At 49.2% G+C, this 16,062-nt stretch overlaps 1 protein-coding gene across 4 annotated transcripts in view; it reads right to left on the bottom strand.

The window, feature by feature from the left end:
- The window catches only part of TBC1D24 (TBC1 domain family member 24), a 48,844-nt gene extending 39,142 nt beyond the window's left edge, over positions 1-9,702 (bottom strand). For 2 of the 4 annotated variants that reach the window (XM_075566416.1, XM_075566419.1), the window contains exon 1: positions 9,196-9,702. The gene's annotated coding sequence lies outside the window, so the exon portion shown is untranslated. The remainder of the gene's footprint in view (positions 1-9,195) is intronic. The other 2 variants (XM_075566418.1, XM_075566417.1) reach the window with 2 other exon arrangements.
- Between the last annotated feature and the right edge of the window lie 6,360 nt (positions 9,703-16,062).

The raw sequence follows: 16,062 nt of genomic DNA, 5'->3' as shown, positions 1-16,062 counted from the left end.
TCAACCATTGCAAATTATTTGCGTCAGACTTTGCCGCTCTACAGGAGGCTGGCGAATCTCTGACTGACAAACAAGAGAAATATATTATATACAATTACTTCTCACTAAGGAACTCGCGCACTCACAATTTCCTTCATAATGCCAAGGGAATTTGATTTCTGGTTTTTACCAGTTTTAATTGCACTGAATGGCAGATAGCATGAAGGCTTCATTTATTTAACCCTTTAGGCATTTTCACATACCTCACATGTTCTATTGCGGTTTAGTCCCAGCCCGCTACCTTCTCTTGTAACAGTAATGAGGTTTAGTCCACAAGACCATAGGAAATATTGTGTGTTTAGTGTAGACTGCTGCTTAAATGGGGTTTACCTGGACGTGGTTAGCAAGCTTAAATCCAGGAATGGACAAAAATGGGAGAAGAACAAACTGAAACATTTTGTTGAGCGGGGGGGATTGATGGAGCAGCTATTCTGTCCCGTCAGTGGCTGTGTATGTCAGAGTGCATCTGTGACACCGACATGATTGAGAGCAGGGGCAGGCAGTCCTGGAGCTCTGAGCTTCCTCAGCCTTTGCCCACCTCTGCCACTCACTCTCCGATCTCCCTCCCCACCACACCCGAGTCTGCACCAGTAAAGTAGGATCAGGTGCACTGTTCCCAGTCACGGTAGTGACTCACTGGTCAGTCGGTGCTGCAACACAGGCGCCGTCGGTTACACTTTAGGCCCCCGGGCCATCAGACATCTGGGATTTTTTTCGCCATCCCTGAAAATCATTTTTTTGATCAAAAGATGCAACCAAATTACTACTTTGTTATACTAATAATAATAAAAAAAAAAAGACTTCGGCTCAAAAATGTTACTAATACATTGCAAGCCAATTTGGATAGTAGCACCAGTTTCTTTGCATTTGTTTTCCTATAAATGTACAGCCAATTCTCTTTCCCTAGCACTCCTAAGGTATTGAAAGATCTTTAGCAGGGGCGGCCAAATCCAGTTCCCAAGGTCCACCAACAGGTCAGGTTTTCAGGATATCCCTGCTTCAGCACAGGTGGCTCAATCAGTGGCTCAGTCAACGACTATCACCTGTGCTGAAGCAGGGATATTCTGAAAACCTGACCCGTTGGTGGCACTTGACTGGAGTTGGCCACTCCTGTTCTGGAACATTCAAGCTAATATATATATATATATATATATATATATATATATATATATATATATATATATATATATATATATATATATATATATATATATATATATATATATATATATATATATATATATATTATATATATATATCCCCCCATTTATTTATTTATAAAATATTTTACCAGGAAGTAATACATTGAGAGTTACCTCTCGTTTTCACGTATGTCCTGGGCCATGGTGATGTCACTGGTCACCATGCATATCAAGGGAGTGACTTCTTTCCTGCCTAGACTCTCTGCTAGGGTTTGCCAGACGTCCGGTATATACGGGATTGTCACATTATCCCAGAAAGGTTTGTCAGGACGAATCATAGTCTCATATTTTAGCGCCATGAGGTGAAATGCCTGAACTTAAAAATGCCTGTAATCAGGTCAGTCCTAAAAATGTAATACATTCCTACGAGTGTAAAAGTTACCTTTTCAGATAGATGTCGCATTACTAAATTATTAAAATAATAGAGTTAGGGCACGGCCTGGTCATCTCATACCATGACAACCCCCCTATAGGCGTTACACAGAGGGAGTCTTTCACTGCCAAGACCAGAGGTGAAAAAAACGAAGACTATAGCGGTCAGGCAGGAGATACCATTCAGCGTGAAACGATTGCAAATCATTCATCACGTCACTTTCATACTGGATTTCCATGTCCCATATTATAAAAACTTGTGGCAAACCTACTCTATGTGATGAGAGGGGCGTTCCTCTCTGTCAGATCACACCCTCAACCCCATAAGGCCTTTAACCCCATTAACTGACCTAGTAGTCCCAAGGGGGGCTACATACTTATTGCAGGAAATGCCATTGATCTGTAGCGGAAGGCCTCCGCTTTTTAGACATATGTAATCGTCCATGTCTGTAGATCTTTCACCTTCATATGACCTGTGAATCCGTCCCTTCTGTGATTGGGAAATTATCTAATGTGGTTCTAGTTGGGTCTGCAAAGTATTTTTATGCAATGTATATCCGTTTAGAAGTCTTTGTAAGCCATTTACCTATTCAGCGCGGGCTGGCTGTGCGTTTAACAGCAGCACTGCTTTACCTATTGAGAAGCCGTTTCTGTGACTTGTGCTCAGAGAATTCTTCCAAATATCCGTATCAGATTTGGAACGGAGGTTTTACCAAATGAAACTTCCTGCGTTACTGGAAATTGGGGCCGTGGCTATTTTCCCTCTATAAACACACCGCACCTGCAGCCACGTTGGCTATATAACAAAAGTTGGCGCAAATTTCTCTCTGCTGGTTTCACTTCAAACAGGCAGTAAAGCAGCAGCCTCGCCCAACATTATTCTGGGAAAATAAAGGAAACAGAGATTTGGGCCCCTTATTTTTTAAATGGTACCAAGTGTGAGGCATAATGGCTTAGCACTGCTTAGTGTATACAGCCTTTATTTCCTGTGTGACGCGGATCACAGTAACACAGGGCTCAAACTGCTGGCGATTGGTGTGTCCCTTGGATTCTCTGCTTCAGCTAATTTCATACTCGTTGCTTAGGCAGCTAAGTGCAGTTTCTCACTCTCCATGTTAATATGGAGGGGATGTTTATATATAACTATTATTACATGTATCTAAAATGACATTACAATGTGCGTGTGGCCCTTCTACTCCTAAACGTTCTCTCTCCTGCCCCTTTGCAGAACTAGTTGCAGAGCCCGGCAGTAAAGCATACTTGCAGAAGTACCTTTTCAGCCTAGAAATCTTGTATACTGGTGGTTGCATATTTGTTCCAGTGAGCGAGACCGTGCTACTTATGTTTATTTTCTATTTTGATGAAAAGACGGCGTTCTCATTCTTACAAAAAACCCTGTCCAATACAAGGTGATGCCAAAGTGCAACATTACAACGAAGGGATATAGTGTTATTGATGCATTGTTATATGGGTAGGGTAAAGTTCACCTTTTGCCAAGTGTATAGTTATCCGATTTTGTTTTATGAACATGCCATTAGCTCAATTTGGTCCTACTTTAACAATAGATTGCAAAACCAACCAAGGCCACTTATACATATACTCTGACATATCGATACAGCAACATGAGTTTGCTACAGGTAGTGGAACACTAATGAACAGCGAGAGATATTTGCATAGATGCAACTGTACCACAGGCTTTCAGCATTTAGAAATCTTAGGCTGCTATTATAGTGCGTGCTTGCGCAGCATCACGTGCGCCGCGAGCAAAAGGCTGTACCTCTATGAGGCAGGCCATAGAGCTCGCGACCAAGGGCGCGATTTTTGAAAATACCAATGGATTTGTTTTTGCAGCGCAGCCGGGTCACGAGCGGTTCAGCCAATGAGGACGAAACGCTCACGTGACGTCACGGCCCGCCTCCCGATCGCCTACAGCCTAGTTCATGTTTCGCTCGCATGACGTCACGGGCTCAGTCACAAGCGTGCGGCCACTATAAACGTGGCCTTGGGTACGCAGTACATATAAGCCCGCGTCCATAGTATGAGCGATGGCACGAGTGCCAAAAACCAACGGCCGTAAGGCAATGTGTATGGCCATAGAGAGCGCGTGCACGAGAGCGACCAGGTAGCTGATACTTTGCGAGACATTTTTTTTAAATTTTGTCGCACGACAGCCGGTTCACGTGCGCGGTTAAGCCAATGAGGGGGCAACGCTCACGTGACGTCACGGGCACGCCATAGCCACGCCACCCCGTAATCCTACAGGCCACGGGTCGCTTCTAGTACAGGCGCGCGTGTCGTCATGCGTTCCGTCGCGCACGCCTTTACTATATCCGAGGCCTAAAGATACTTGTGATGTCTCAAAAGCACATGGCAGCGCTGCATCTACTGTATGAAGAACGGCCATAACGCACCATTAACTCCCTTACTGTTGATAGGACTGAGACTTCAGCACTGAAGGTGTAAAAGGCTTAGATTTTTGTAAATCTTTTTTTAATATATATATATATATATATATATATATATATATATATATATTTTTTTTTTTATAATTCCACCTTAAAGAAGCAATCCACGCAATATCCTGCGTTTTTTTGTTTTTAATAAATCAGTTCTGTAGTATTAGATAATACTTATATTATTTTTTTTTTATTCTTTTAACTCAACACATAATGCCACTTGTAATGGGATGTAATATACTGAGCACCCTCTGATTTCAATAGCAGGGCTTAGCACACCTCCCCAGCAGCGCAAGATCTTTGCAACACTTTCCTGTTTGTGACAATTTGTTGCCAATGTTCCCAGCAGTTTGAGATGCAAACTGTAATAGATACTGTTGCCGTAGTAACATCAGGATACATTGTAGTTGCCGAGTTACACTGACTCAAGGATTGATTGAAACTGAAAGGCGGCCATTTAGTGAACCCGGGGAAGCAGGATTTTTGCTGTTCCATCACGGGAGAATTAATTGATTGGCAGCTTAGGTCATTCGTTTTCAATAAAAAAGTCAACAAAGGCAGCATATTAACGCAAAAAATGTTTTTTTATTATTATTTGCCGCTTGGATTTAGTATTTAAGACTAAGACAGTTCAGCGGTTATCACAAGACTATGAAACCCTTGGTGCAGCAGCTAATGAATAGAGTCTACATGTGTTGCGGCTAAATTCGGCATGCCTTAAATGGACTGTGTCAATCTGAAATGTAATTTAACTGCAATGAATCATTGTGTGTAATAGAAGACATGTGAATTCTATTCTGGCAAAAACAAGTGACCCTGTGAAGGGCTCGGGCATCCTGGCCAACTATGCATTTGTGTTTCTCAGACTGAAACAATGGTCAGTGGAAAGGCGCATCCAGAATCAACTTTATTATTAAAATCCTCATTATTCCTAGTCCAGCTACAATAAGCTGATTGGAAATGACTGTGGGTCATAAGATGTCTGACTCACATCTTTCTCCTAACTAAAGATACTGCTCTCTCTCTCTCTTGCATCACAGTATTATAAGATCAGTGGTGCTGCGATAATTGTACGTTGTACCGTAGGAGCTCAGTGGAGAAGTAGCTATTCATACAATGAGTATCAGTGATGGAAACCTTATCCATTGACGGATCAAGAGGAATGTACAACATTGTACAGCAAGGTTGGCCAACTCCAGTTCTCAAGGGCCACCAACAGGTTAGGTATTAGGGATCTCTCTGCTTCAGCACAGGTGGCTCAATCAGTGGCCCAGTCATTCTGGAGTTGCCCACCCCTGCTATACAGCAATGTACTGTCCAACCGGATCAGCGGCAAATGTGTTTATATTAAAAAATAAAAAGAAGGAGTATTATAAAAAAGGAAAAGCTCTCACATGTGAATACCTCAATCTCTACCTAGTAACAGGCCACTTTATAAAACACGAGCCTAAAGCCTTTCAACTCCGGCCAAGTTGCACGCAGAAAGTTTATTTCCATTCAAGCCTTCCAATACATTTTTTTTTATAATTACAGTACATACCCAAGTTTTGTTTGTTTGTACACTCTGTAATGATATCATTATGAAGTAGAAAAAAATAAAATAATAAACCCTCATTTGTTTGACACATGCAGCTTTGCCAGACACGTGACCAATGCCCAGAAAACACATGAAGAGATTAGACATAAGAAATGAAGTCCATTTTGCTCACCTCATTTTGATAGCACTAATCTGTCTGTGCTCATGTCCTCAATGCACCAATAACCAACTTAGGTAGCTAATTCAGTTTACCATAAGTCAGCATTTATCAGATCGAAACAATGCCAATACCGATAAAGATGCAAGCCCTGCAACGATCAAAAAAATACAAAGGACCCCTCTTAAACTTCACCAATCCAGCAAATTCACTTGAAAATCCCTACTGCTTGAGGTAGAACAGCATGGCAGATGGAACCAGGTGACGCTTTAATGGCAGTCTGATGAGGTCACTGCCCTCGTTTGGTAAGGACAAGCCAATAAAAAGTCCAGACCAGACACAGAGGAGATTCTGCGACAGTATATAGCAACCACACAGTATAGCTGGCCTTGCTAAATTCTTTATGGTAGTATAATTTAGGGCAATACTTGTGGCTGTCCTTTGAAATGATGTATTTAGCTCAAATCTGATTTTGAGTGGTATTGAACTTTAAGAGACGTTTAGCCACTCTGTTTCAACCTTGTATATTCACGTTTCCGTCAGATTAAATAACTCATAAATCACGTGTAGTCTGACCGCAACATGGTTGTAGTACATACAGTAAAACACAAAACGTCCGTCTCATTTATTCAGTGTTTGGGCAGTCTTCGCCACATGAATCAAGAATTCTTGTTTGTCTTGTTTAGCGTTGCATAACTAAACACTACCAAATCATCACTATAAATGTTATAACCAACGTGGCTTTAATCAACCAGTGAAACGTATTAATACGTGTTCTCAACAACTGGTTAAAACGTTAACAAAACAAGATATAAATACAGCCATCAACTGTCTCTAGAAAAGGGAGAAAGGGCAAGCAGCTTTCTGCCGATTGTAGACTAAAAGCATGACGTTGGAAAAGGGCTGGACTGCTCCACAAAAGTCCTGTTTTTAAAACATCAAATGTAGTATGCTATAAAAAATAAAAAAAGGCGATAAATACCAGGTTTTGGACAACCAGCTGAGTGACATTTTTTACATCCAGTCACTTACAATTTGCTTCAACACGTGGCTCATCATCATTTATTTTTTTGAGTTAAAAAAACGCCTCCACTTAAGGGGGAAATCGCAATACATTACAGGCAAAGAAAATGATATACAGTTGTTTTTGTTAGACAGGAAGATCCAGAAGGAAGAGGAAAGTCTCACACCGAGCTCAAAACAGTGGTAAAGAATATATACTGTACACCCGTGATCTGGCGATAGTGAGTTCCAGACCTCTGAAGCTGCACACGCGTAGGGTGAAGTAACCTCAGCACGAAGAGGCGGACCCCCCTCACCCCCAGGCACCATCATTTATTATATTTTAAAAAAACAGACGCTACTTGTCTTACTAAATAGTTTTATGGCTTTTATTACCACATTTACTAATAAAACCGATTTCAGCATGTGCCAGACATGCTGCTTGGGGAACAAATTAAATGATTTTATCCTAAAAAAAAACCTCCACCATAGAATGAAACTGGGCTTTGGCAATGGTGAAATCCCTTTTCTGACCAAAATGAGCCCCCAACAGCGACACGCTGTGGTTATTCATGATCACAGCCACCTCTATATATGTGCACCCTGCGTCACACGGTAGCTGTAAATGTCTATATTGTTCACCCTGGAAGGTACAGTACCAGGAGCACGTTTGGAGGTGTGTTGGGAAGCAGGTGGTCAGAGCTGAAATTAACAAGATTCAGCACTGGAGACGACCTGCTTTCAGCCAATACTTTATCGCTCCAGCAGGAGAAACAGCCTATATTTTGAGTCACTCACTCCCACGTACCTATCACACTTACCCAGTGGCGGACTTACCTTTTTGCCCCCATAGGCTTGGGGGCAGCCTTCCTCCGCAGTGTAGCGGCGTCATGATATCATTTGGCGCAGCGTTGTCATGGCAATGCGTCATAGTTTGACGTTGGGTCACCATGACAACGCGACGCTGCAGAAAGGAGGCCGCTCCGGAGAAGGCAAGACTTCCTCTCAACACACAAAAATTGCCGCTATAGCCTAGTCGGCCTTCTGGGAAATCCCTCCTCCCTCCCGTGCCCCATCACACCTACTGTCTGCCAGTCTCCCAAACTACTTCTTCGACCCGCACCTTTTCACAGCAGCTACTCCTTTCTCCCTAGATACCTTTTATATCTGATGACCGCGTGCCCCATTTATATATTTCCCAATATTGTCTTGTATACAAAACTTGTAAACTGCTGTGTTCAGGTTTGTAGATATATAAATAAAGATGTGTACATCCCAGGCACAGCCCAATACTCTCCACTGACACAGTCACCTCTGTATCGTCCCTCACATTGGCATCTACCCCTTAGCCCCATGGCAGAGAAGTGTATCAAACACCTATTAACCCCTCGCCCACCATAACATCAGCAGCTTCCGATCAGTCACCTGTGCGCCAGTCCCATAATATGCCATAAAAAGGGAAATGCCAGATATTGGACAACTAGCTGGGGGCCCTTTTTACATTCAATCACTTATAATTTGTTGATCTACACTAGGGGTGGTCAACTCCAGTTCTCAAGGGCCACCAAAACAGGTCAGGTTAAGGATATCCCTGCTTCAGCACAGGTGGCTCAATGGCTCAGTCAATGATGCCTGTGATAAAGCAGGGATATCCTGAAAACCTGACCTGTTGGTGGCCACTGAGGACTGGAGTTGGCCACTCCTGATCTACACATCCCAGTGACAGCTGTAACGGTCAACGCCTGCCACCAAAGTGGTTAAAAACTGCAACCAAAGAAGCTGCACGTATCAGTAAGCGTGGTGATAAAAGCCACAAAACTGATCTGCAGCACGTGCCGAAGATGTAACCGAAGTCCATTAAGTTTACCGCTGGGACTCAACGTTATACCTAAACTTGGCGGTACTCCTCAATGAGACCCTGATATAAGGCTTTTGCAGGGTCTGGATGGGTGTAAGATCAGTTACGTATGATTTAACTAACGGCGGTATTTACCAGTGTTTCATACGTTCACATATCCTCCTATACCTTTATATCCGTGACGTCACCAAACCCACACCCCATTCACCAGTGCATCGCCGCACTGGTCCCGTTATATACCAGCCTGCTCCATCACAGCCCCCAGTATCAACCCCTCACCCCATTATAACACCCCCCCCCCCCATATGCTACCAATACAGTCACCTGGGCACCAACCCTCGGATCCCATTTGCCATCATCTCAACCGCCCCACATGTCCCATTATGCCACCCTGCTCATCACCCCATTATACCACCATCACCGTCCCATTACACCCCGCCTCCCCCTGCGCACTAACCCTTTAAATACCTGTATAGTGCATATGACAGTTCCATATTCATACCCCCATCCTCCACTCAATCTCATGACACCCCCTGTCCCTTTAACAGTCACCTGTGCATCCCCCCTCTCACCTGAATGCAGGGGGCAGTCTCTCTCCAGGTAACGGTCTCTGGCTTCTCCCTGCCTGTCTCTAGGAGGCCTCTCTCTCACCTGAATGCAGAGGGCAGTCTCTCTCCAGGTAACGGTCTCTGGCTTCTCCCTGCCTGTCTCTAGGAGGCCTCTCTCTCACCTGAATGCAGAGGGCAGTCTCTCTCCAGGTAACGGTCTCAGGCTTCTCCCTGCCCCGGGCTGTCTCGGTGTAACGGTCTCTGGGAGGCCTCTCTCTCTATCTATCTCTCTCTTGTCCTCACCAGTCTTGACCCAGCTATCAGGCTGTGTGTATGTATGTATGTCAGCCGCTCCCTGGCAGTCAGTTTGACAGTCTCTCGGCTGTCTCTTTCTCACCCTGTCTCTCGGCTGTCTCTTTCTCACCCTGTCTCTCGCACTGTGACAGCTCCTGGAGCTTGCTTGCGCGCGCACACTCCTTCAGGTGGGCTCCGGACGGTGCGCGAGCTCTTCCCGCCCCCGGCGCGAGCCCCTTGAACCACGCCACGCCCCCTTCCTCCCACAAGCTGTCACTCACAAAAAATATCCAACACCCGCCCCCCCCCCCCGCGCATGCGCGTCAGGATCTCTTCCCCCAGTGTGCATCTACCATGAGTCAGTCTAGGGCAGGCGCTCAGTATCTGGACAGCATTGGTTGCCTAGTTACTAATTCTTCATTTCTGGTAGTATGTAGGGAAAGAAGACCGCCATTATCTGTCTCCTGCTCCTATTGGTTGAGGGAATGAACCTTCAGCTAATTTGCTGGAGGATTGATGCTACTATGCATATATAAATGGGATTTATACATATAGTTGCTGCTGATAATTTTTTATATGTATATATTAATATCATCCTGGTACCACACTAAGGCTGGGGACATGGTGTCTTCGGGGGGGGGGGGGGGGGGGGAGGGGAGGGGAGGCGTGCCTAGTGGCCTCACGGAGCTGGTTCACCCTCATTGGGTGAAGCGCTCACATAGACCGGCCTGTTGCGCCAATAAATCAGTTTCAACTGAGTTCTTGCGCAACGCACGCCCGCTTTGCACGCCACATGGACGCGATCACTACCTAAAAGAAATCAGGTTTGCTCAGCGTCTGCACGGTCTGCGGCACAATGGCCCCAGCCTAAGGATGGTCCCGCTTTGAAGGGCTGAAACTCTGTCATTTTTAGCTCAATTCCCAGTAGTTTAAGAAAACATTTACAATTTGGGCTGAGTCCTAATATGATTTGTATTGTCCTGTTTTGCAGAATCTTTGTCTATGTTGCTCATGGAGCAGACAGAAATGTGTAGTTCGGACAATTAAAAGAGGCCTCTTCCTTACAAAGACCAGAAGTGTGCAGGACGGTCTGATCGAGCTCCTCCATCCCCCAGTTCCCCATGGCTGCTCCCCCTGTCTCAGCTTCTCGCTCTCTCTCTGTTAACCGCTCGGCGCTTCCTTTCCCATCCGGGCGCCACCCGCTGCCGGCCGTGTCAATCAACACCCTCCTCCCGATCGGTGATTGGGCCAGGACTGTTGGTGACGGGGCACTGCGATTGGTCCGAGACTGGAGGTTTGGGCAGCCATATAGGGGTTGGGATTGGCTGCGGGCTCGTCCCACTCACGGCACATGGCGCAGACCGGCAGTTGAATGTCAGACAAGTGGAGGCCACCTCGCCAACTCCCAAAATCCACTCGCCGCGGCGAACATGAACATGTAGAACATATAGAACATACAGCGGTACAAGAAGGGGTTTCCCGAAGTAATAAATACGATCAATCACTCATTTTAGGATTCATAGATTTCAAAAAAGGATTTTATTCAATCTATGCCACAGCCGTTGATATTATAAGGAACATTTACAGGAATGCCACATCAACCATTAGATTACATGAGAACACAAATTAAATTAGTATAAGCAAGGAGTGTGCAATAGTGGGACATTATGTCACCAACTCTTTTTACAGCAACACTTGAAGCATTGTTCAAGACATTGAATTTGGAAGAAAAAGGGATCAAAATGAACAGTTACTGCATGAGTCACATACAATTTGTAGATAACATTGTTTTTTGTTGCCACAAGTCCAGAAGATCTCCAGCAACAAATCCGAGAACTTGCCCAAACAAGTAGGAAGATGGCCCTCCATATGAATCTCAACAAGATCAGAGTGATGTTCAATAACTCTACAAAGACTTAAATAAATGGAATAGAACTAGAAGTTGAAGACTATGTCTACCTTGATGAGCAAGTATCAATGGATGGGAACCTTTTGAATGAAATCAATAGGAGAATAAAGATGGGATGGAGCACATTTGGAAGAAACAAGACAATATTCGAAGGCACCTTCCACTGTGCCTCAAAGTGTTTGAGCAATGTATTTTATATGAAACAATGAAAGAGAAACCAAATTTGGAGTAGTACCCTTGATTATAGGAAAAAAATTAAACCTGAGTATATACAGTATGCACTCACACTTTGGTAGATAAATAGGCACATAAAATGGAGGCCCCCTCTTCCTACAGATAGACCCATGATGGAAGTCATTCTGACTCTACTTGCGTGCATCCTTTCCTTCTTGGAAGCCATCTGCTGTCTCCCTGGTGATGTCACGGCTGAATGACGTTGCAGCATAATATGGCGCTCAGTGGAATAGCTCGGTGCTGGAACTTCTCTGCCGGCTCTACACGTTTTGCAAAGATATCACTTTATTTACATTACATTTTATTTACACTCAATACACCTCAACTTTCAGAGCACCCTTGTTTTTCTATATACAAACAGTGTATTCGGCATGTGGCCATGTATGGATGTGAAACTTGGACCATAAGTGCAAAGATAATTCAGAAGCTTTAGATAACTCAAAGAAACTAGAAAGATGTTTGCAGGGTATTACTCAAAGAGACAGGAACAATTAATGCATGGGTTTGAAAGCAAACCAAAGTCTGTGACATCGTTACAAGGGTGAAGAAATAAAAATGGTGGCGGGCTGGACATATCAGAAGAAGAAATGACCATCATTGGACAAAGATGGTACGTGACTGGATTCCAAGGGATGTCAAAAGACCAAGACGCCTTGCTGCCTCGTGTTGATCACCGCTCCGTACATGCAGATCTTGTCTTCCTAACGTGACCCTGAGCCTCAAGACAACTGCCGCGGTTATGGTCACCAACACTGTGAGATCACCATCAAACCTCTGTTATCATCAGCTGGGACACGCACATGCCGTCAAGGATGCAGCACCTTGGCTCCCGTCTGAGAAGAACTTTATCCATGATGCAGCAGTTTGATATTCTACCGCAGTGGACGAGGGAACAAGTAAGGTCCGAATCGGCTTTTTAGGCTGCGGTGCGATGGCCTAACACCTGAGGCCGCATGCCTGCAGCAGGGGGGAGTCGGTGCTCTTATGCAGAAGAGTTGCCCATGGTGGACCTCTTAGGGCGTGGAGAAGCTGCGCCGTAAAACGGCAGTCAGGCTGTGAATCTGTAAGTACTCGAAGGAGTCTGCTTCAACTAAAAGTGCTGCAATCCCCCCATTAAAAGCGGGAACCCGGGCGGCCAGCAGAAATCTCACATTAACAAGTAAGATCTTCATTTATTTAAATCTGTCATTTTAAAGCACTGGAGCCATTTGACTTTTATTTAATCAGCAGAATTGTCAACAGCTGGGACTGAGCGTCTCCCTCACGGGAATCTCACGCCTTGGAGAAGGCTGGCCTCACAGTGATGGCAGGTTGGTGCTTGACAGCTCTGTCTATATGATACACACAAGCACATATATGTATATAAGTTTAAATATGTAAATTTCAGTATATGTACAGGTATATTTGTTTCCCTGTATGTGTGTATGTATATATATATATATATACTAGCTGAGAGACCCGGCGTTGCCCGGGATGTAAAGGTGGGAAGGGGGGGGGAGGTGGTGGGGAGGTGGGAGGTTGTAAGGGGGGGAGTGAAGGTGGGTGGGGGTGGAGGGGGGAGTGAAGGTGGGTGGGGGTGGAGGTGGGGGTGAAGGGGGCGGTGAATGTGGGGGTGGAGGGGGGGGTGAAGGTGAGGGTGGAGGGGAGGTGAACGTAGGGGGTGGAGGGGAGGTGAAGCGGGGAGGTGAACCGGGGGTGAAGCGGGGGTGGAGGGGAGGTGAAGCGGGGGTGGAGGGGAGGTGAAGGGGGGGGTGGAGGAGGGGAGGTGAAGGGGGGGTGGAGGAGGGGAGGTGAAGGGGGGGGGGGAGGAGGGGAGGTGAAGGGGGGGGGGAGGAGGGGAGGTGAAGGGGGGGGGGGTGGAGGGGAGGTGAAGGGGGGGTGGAGGGGAGGTGAAGGGGAGGTGAAGGGGGTGGGGTGGAGGGGAGGTGAAGGGGGTGGTGGAGGGGAGGTGAAGGGGGGGGTGGAGGGGGAGGTGAAGGGGGGGGTGGAGGGGAGGTGAAGGGGGGGGTGGAGGGGAGGTGAAGGGGGGGGTGGAGGGGAGGTGAAGGGGGGTGGGGTGGAGGGGAGGTGAAGGGGAGGTGAAGGGGGGGTGGAGGGGAGGTGAAGGGGGGGAGGGGAGGTGAAGGGGGGGAGGGGGTGGAGGGGAGGTGAAGGGGGGGGGTGGAGGGGAGGTGAAGGGGAGGGGTGGAGGGGAGGTGAAGGGGAGGGGTGGAGGGGAGGTGAAGGGGGGGGGGGTGGAGGGGAGGTGAAGGGGGGGGTGAGGGGAAGGGGGGGGTGGAGGGGAAGGGGGGGGGGGTGGAGGGGAGGTGAAGGGGGGGGTGGAGGGGGAGGTGAAGGGGGGGGTGGAGGGGAGGTGAAGGGGGGGGGTGGAGGAGAGGTGAAGGGGGGGTGGAGGGGAGGTGAAGGGGGGGTGGAGGGGAGGTGAAGGGGGGGGGGGTGGAGGGGGTGGTTAAGTGGGGGTGGAGGGGAGGTTAAGGGGGGGGTGGAGGGGAGGTTAAAGGGGGGTGGAGGGGAGGTTAAAGGGGGGTGGAGGGGAGGTTAAGGGGGGGGGGTGGAGGGGAGGTTAAGGTGGGGTGGAGTGGAGTGAGGGGTGGGTGAGGGGAGGTGAAGGCCGTTCCCTCACCCGTCCGGCCGTTCCCACGTGGATCTGAGGCGGGAGGCAGCGTGTTGTGGCCGCTCCCCCGCTGTGTCCCTGGCGCGCGCGCTCGCTCCCCCGCTGTGTCCCTGACGCGCGCTCGCTTCCCCGCCGGGGGGGGGGGGGGGTGGAGGGGAAGTGAGTGAGGGAAGGTGAAGGGGGGTGAGGGGAGGTGAAGGGGGGTGGAGGGGAGGTGAAGGGGGAGTGGAGGGGAGGTGAAGGGGGAGTGGAGGGGAGGTGAAGGGGGGTGGAGGGGAGGTGAAGGGGGAGTGGAGGGGAGGTGAAGGGGGGGTGGAAGGGAGGTGAAGGGGGGGTGAGGGGAGGTGAAGGCCGCTCACTCACCCGTCCGGCAGCTCCCACGTGGAGGGGAGGGGGGGGGGGTGAAAGCGCGGGAAACAGGGAGAGGCGGAGGAAGAGGCGGAGCCTCCGGGACCGGTGGGGAAGAGAGCGGGAGATGTGCTGCTAACACTGTGAGCCCCGCTAATGTATGTAACACCGTGTGTGTGTGTGTGTGTGGGGGGGGGGGGGGGGGGGGGTTGTGTGTGTTTAGTGATGTGTGTGTGTGTGTGTGTGTGTGTGTGTGTGTGTGTGTGTGTAGTGATGTGTGTGTGTGTATAGTGATGTGTGTGTGTGTGTGTGTGTGTGTGTATATAGTGATGTGTGTGTGTGTATAGTGATGTGTGTGTGTGTGTATATAGTGAAGGGGGGGGGAGGAGGGGAGGTGAAGGGGCGGGGGTGGAGGGGAGGTGAAGGGGGGGGTGGAGGGGAGGTGAAGGGGGGGTGGAGGGGAGGTGAAGGGGAGGTGAAGGGAGGTGAAGGGGGTGGTGGAGGGGAGGTGAAGGGGGGGGTGGAGGGGAGGTGAAGGGGGGGGGGTGGAGGGGAGGTGAAGGGGGGGGGGTGGAGGGGAGGTGAAGGGGGGGGGTGGAGGGGAGGTGAAGGGGGGTGGGGTGGAGGGGAGGTGAAGGGGAGGTGAAGGGGGGGAGGGGAGGAGGGGAGGTGAAGGGGGGGTGGAGGGGAAGGGGGGGGTGGAGGGGAAGGGGGGGGTGGAGGGGGGTGGAGGGGAGGTGAAGGGGGGGGTGGAGGGGAGGTGAAGGGGGGGGTGGAGGGGAGGTGAAGGGGGGGGGGTGGAGGGGAGGTGAAGGGGGGGGGGGTGGAGGGGGGGTGGTTAAGTGGGGGTGGAGGGGAGGTTAAGGGGGGGGTGGAGGGGAGGTTAAAGGGGGGTGGAGGGGAGGTTAAAGGGGGGTGGAGGGGAGTTAAGGGGGGGGGGGTGGAGGGGAGGTTAAGGGGGGGTGGAGTGGAGTGAGGGGTGGGTGAGGGGAGGTGAAGGCCGTTCCCTCACCCGTCCGGCCGTTCCCACGTGGATCTGAGGCGGGAGGCAGCGTGTTGTGGCCGCTCCCCCGCTGTGTCCCTGGCGCGCGCTCGCTCCCCCACTGTGTCCCTGACGCGCGCTCGCTCCCCCGCCGGGGGGGGGGGGGGGGTGGAGGGGAAGTGAGTGAGGGAAGGTGAAGGGGGGTGAGGGGGAGGTGAAGGGGGGTGAGGGGAGGTGAAGGGGGGTGGAGGGGAGGTGAAGGGGAGTGGAGGGGAGGTGAAGGGGGGTGGAGGGGAGGTGAAGGGGGAGTGGAGGGGAGGTGAAGGGGGGTGGAAGGGAGGTGAGGGGAGGTGAAGGCCGCTCACTCACCCGTCCGGCAGCTCCCACATGGAGGGGAGGGGGGGGGGGTGAAAGCGCGGGAAACAGGGAGAGGCGGAGGAAGAGGCGAAGCCTCCGGGACCGGTGGGGAAGAGAGCGGGAGATGTGCTGCTAACACTGTGAGCTCCGCTA

Source organism: Ascaphus truei, chromosome 11 (assembly GCF_040206685.1).
Source record: "Ascaphus truei isolate aAscTru1 chromosome 11, aAscTru1.hap1, whole genome shotgun sequence".
Lineage (NCBI taxonomy): Eukaryota > Metazoa > Chordata > Amphibia > Anura > Ascaphidae > Ascaphus > Ascaphus truei.
Note: the sequence above shows the minus strand (reverse complement) of the source record. Positions and strands in the feature narration are given on the sequence as shown.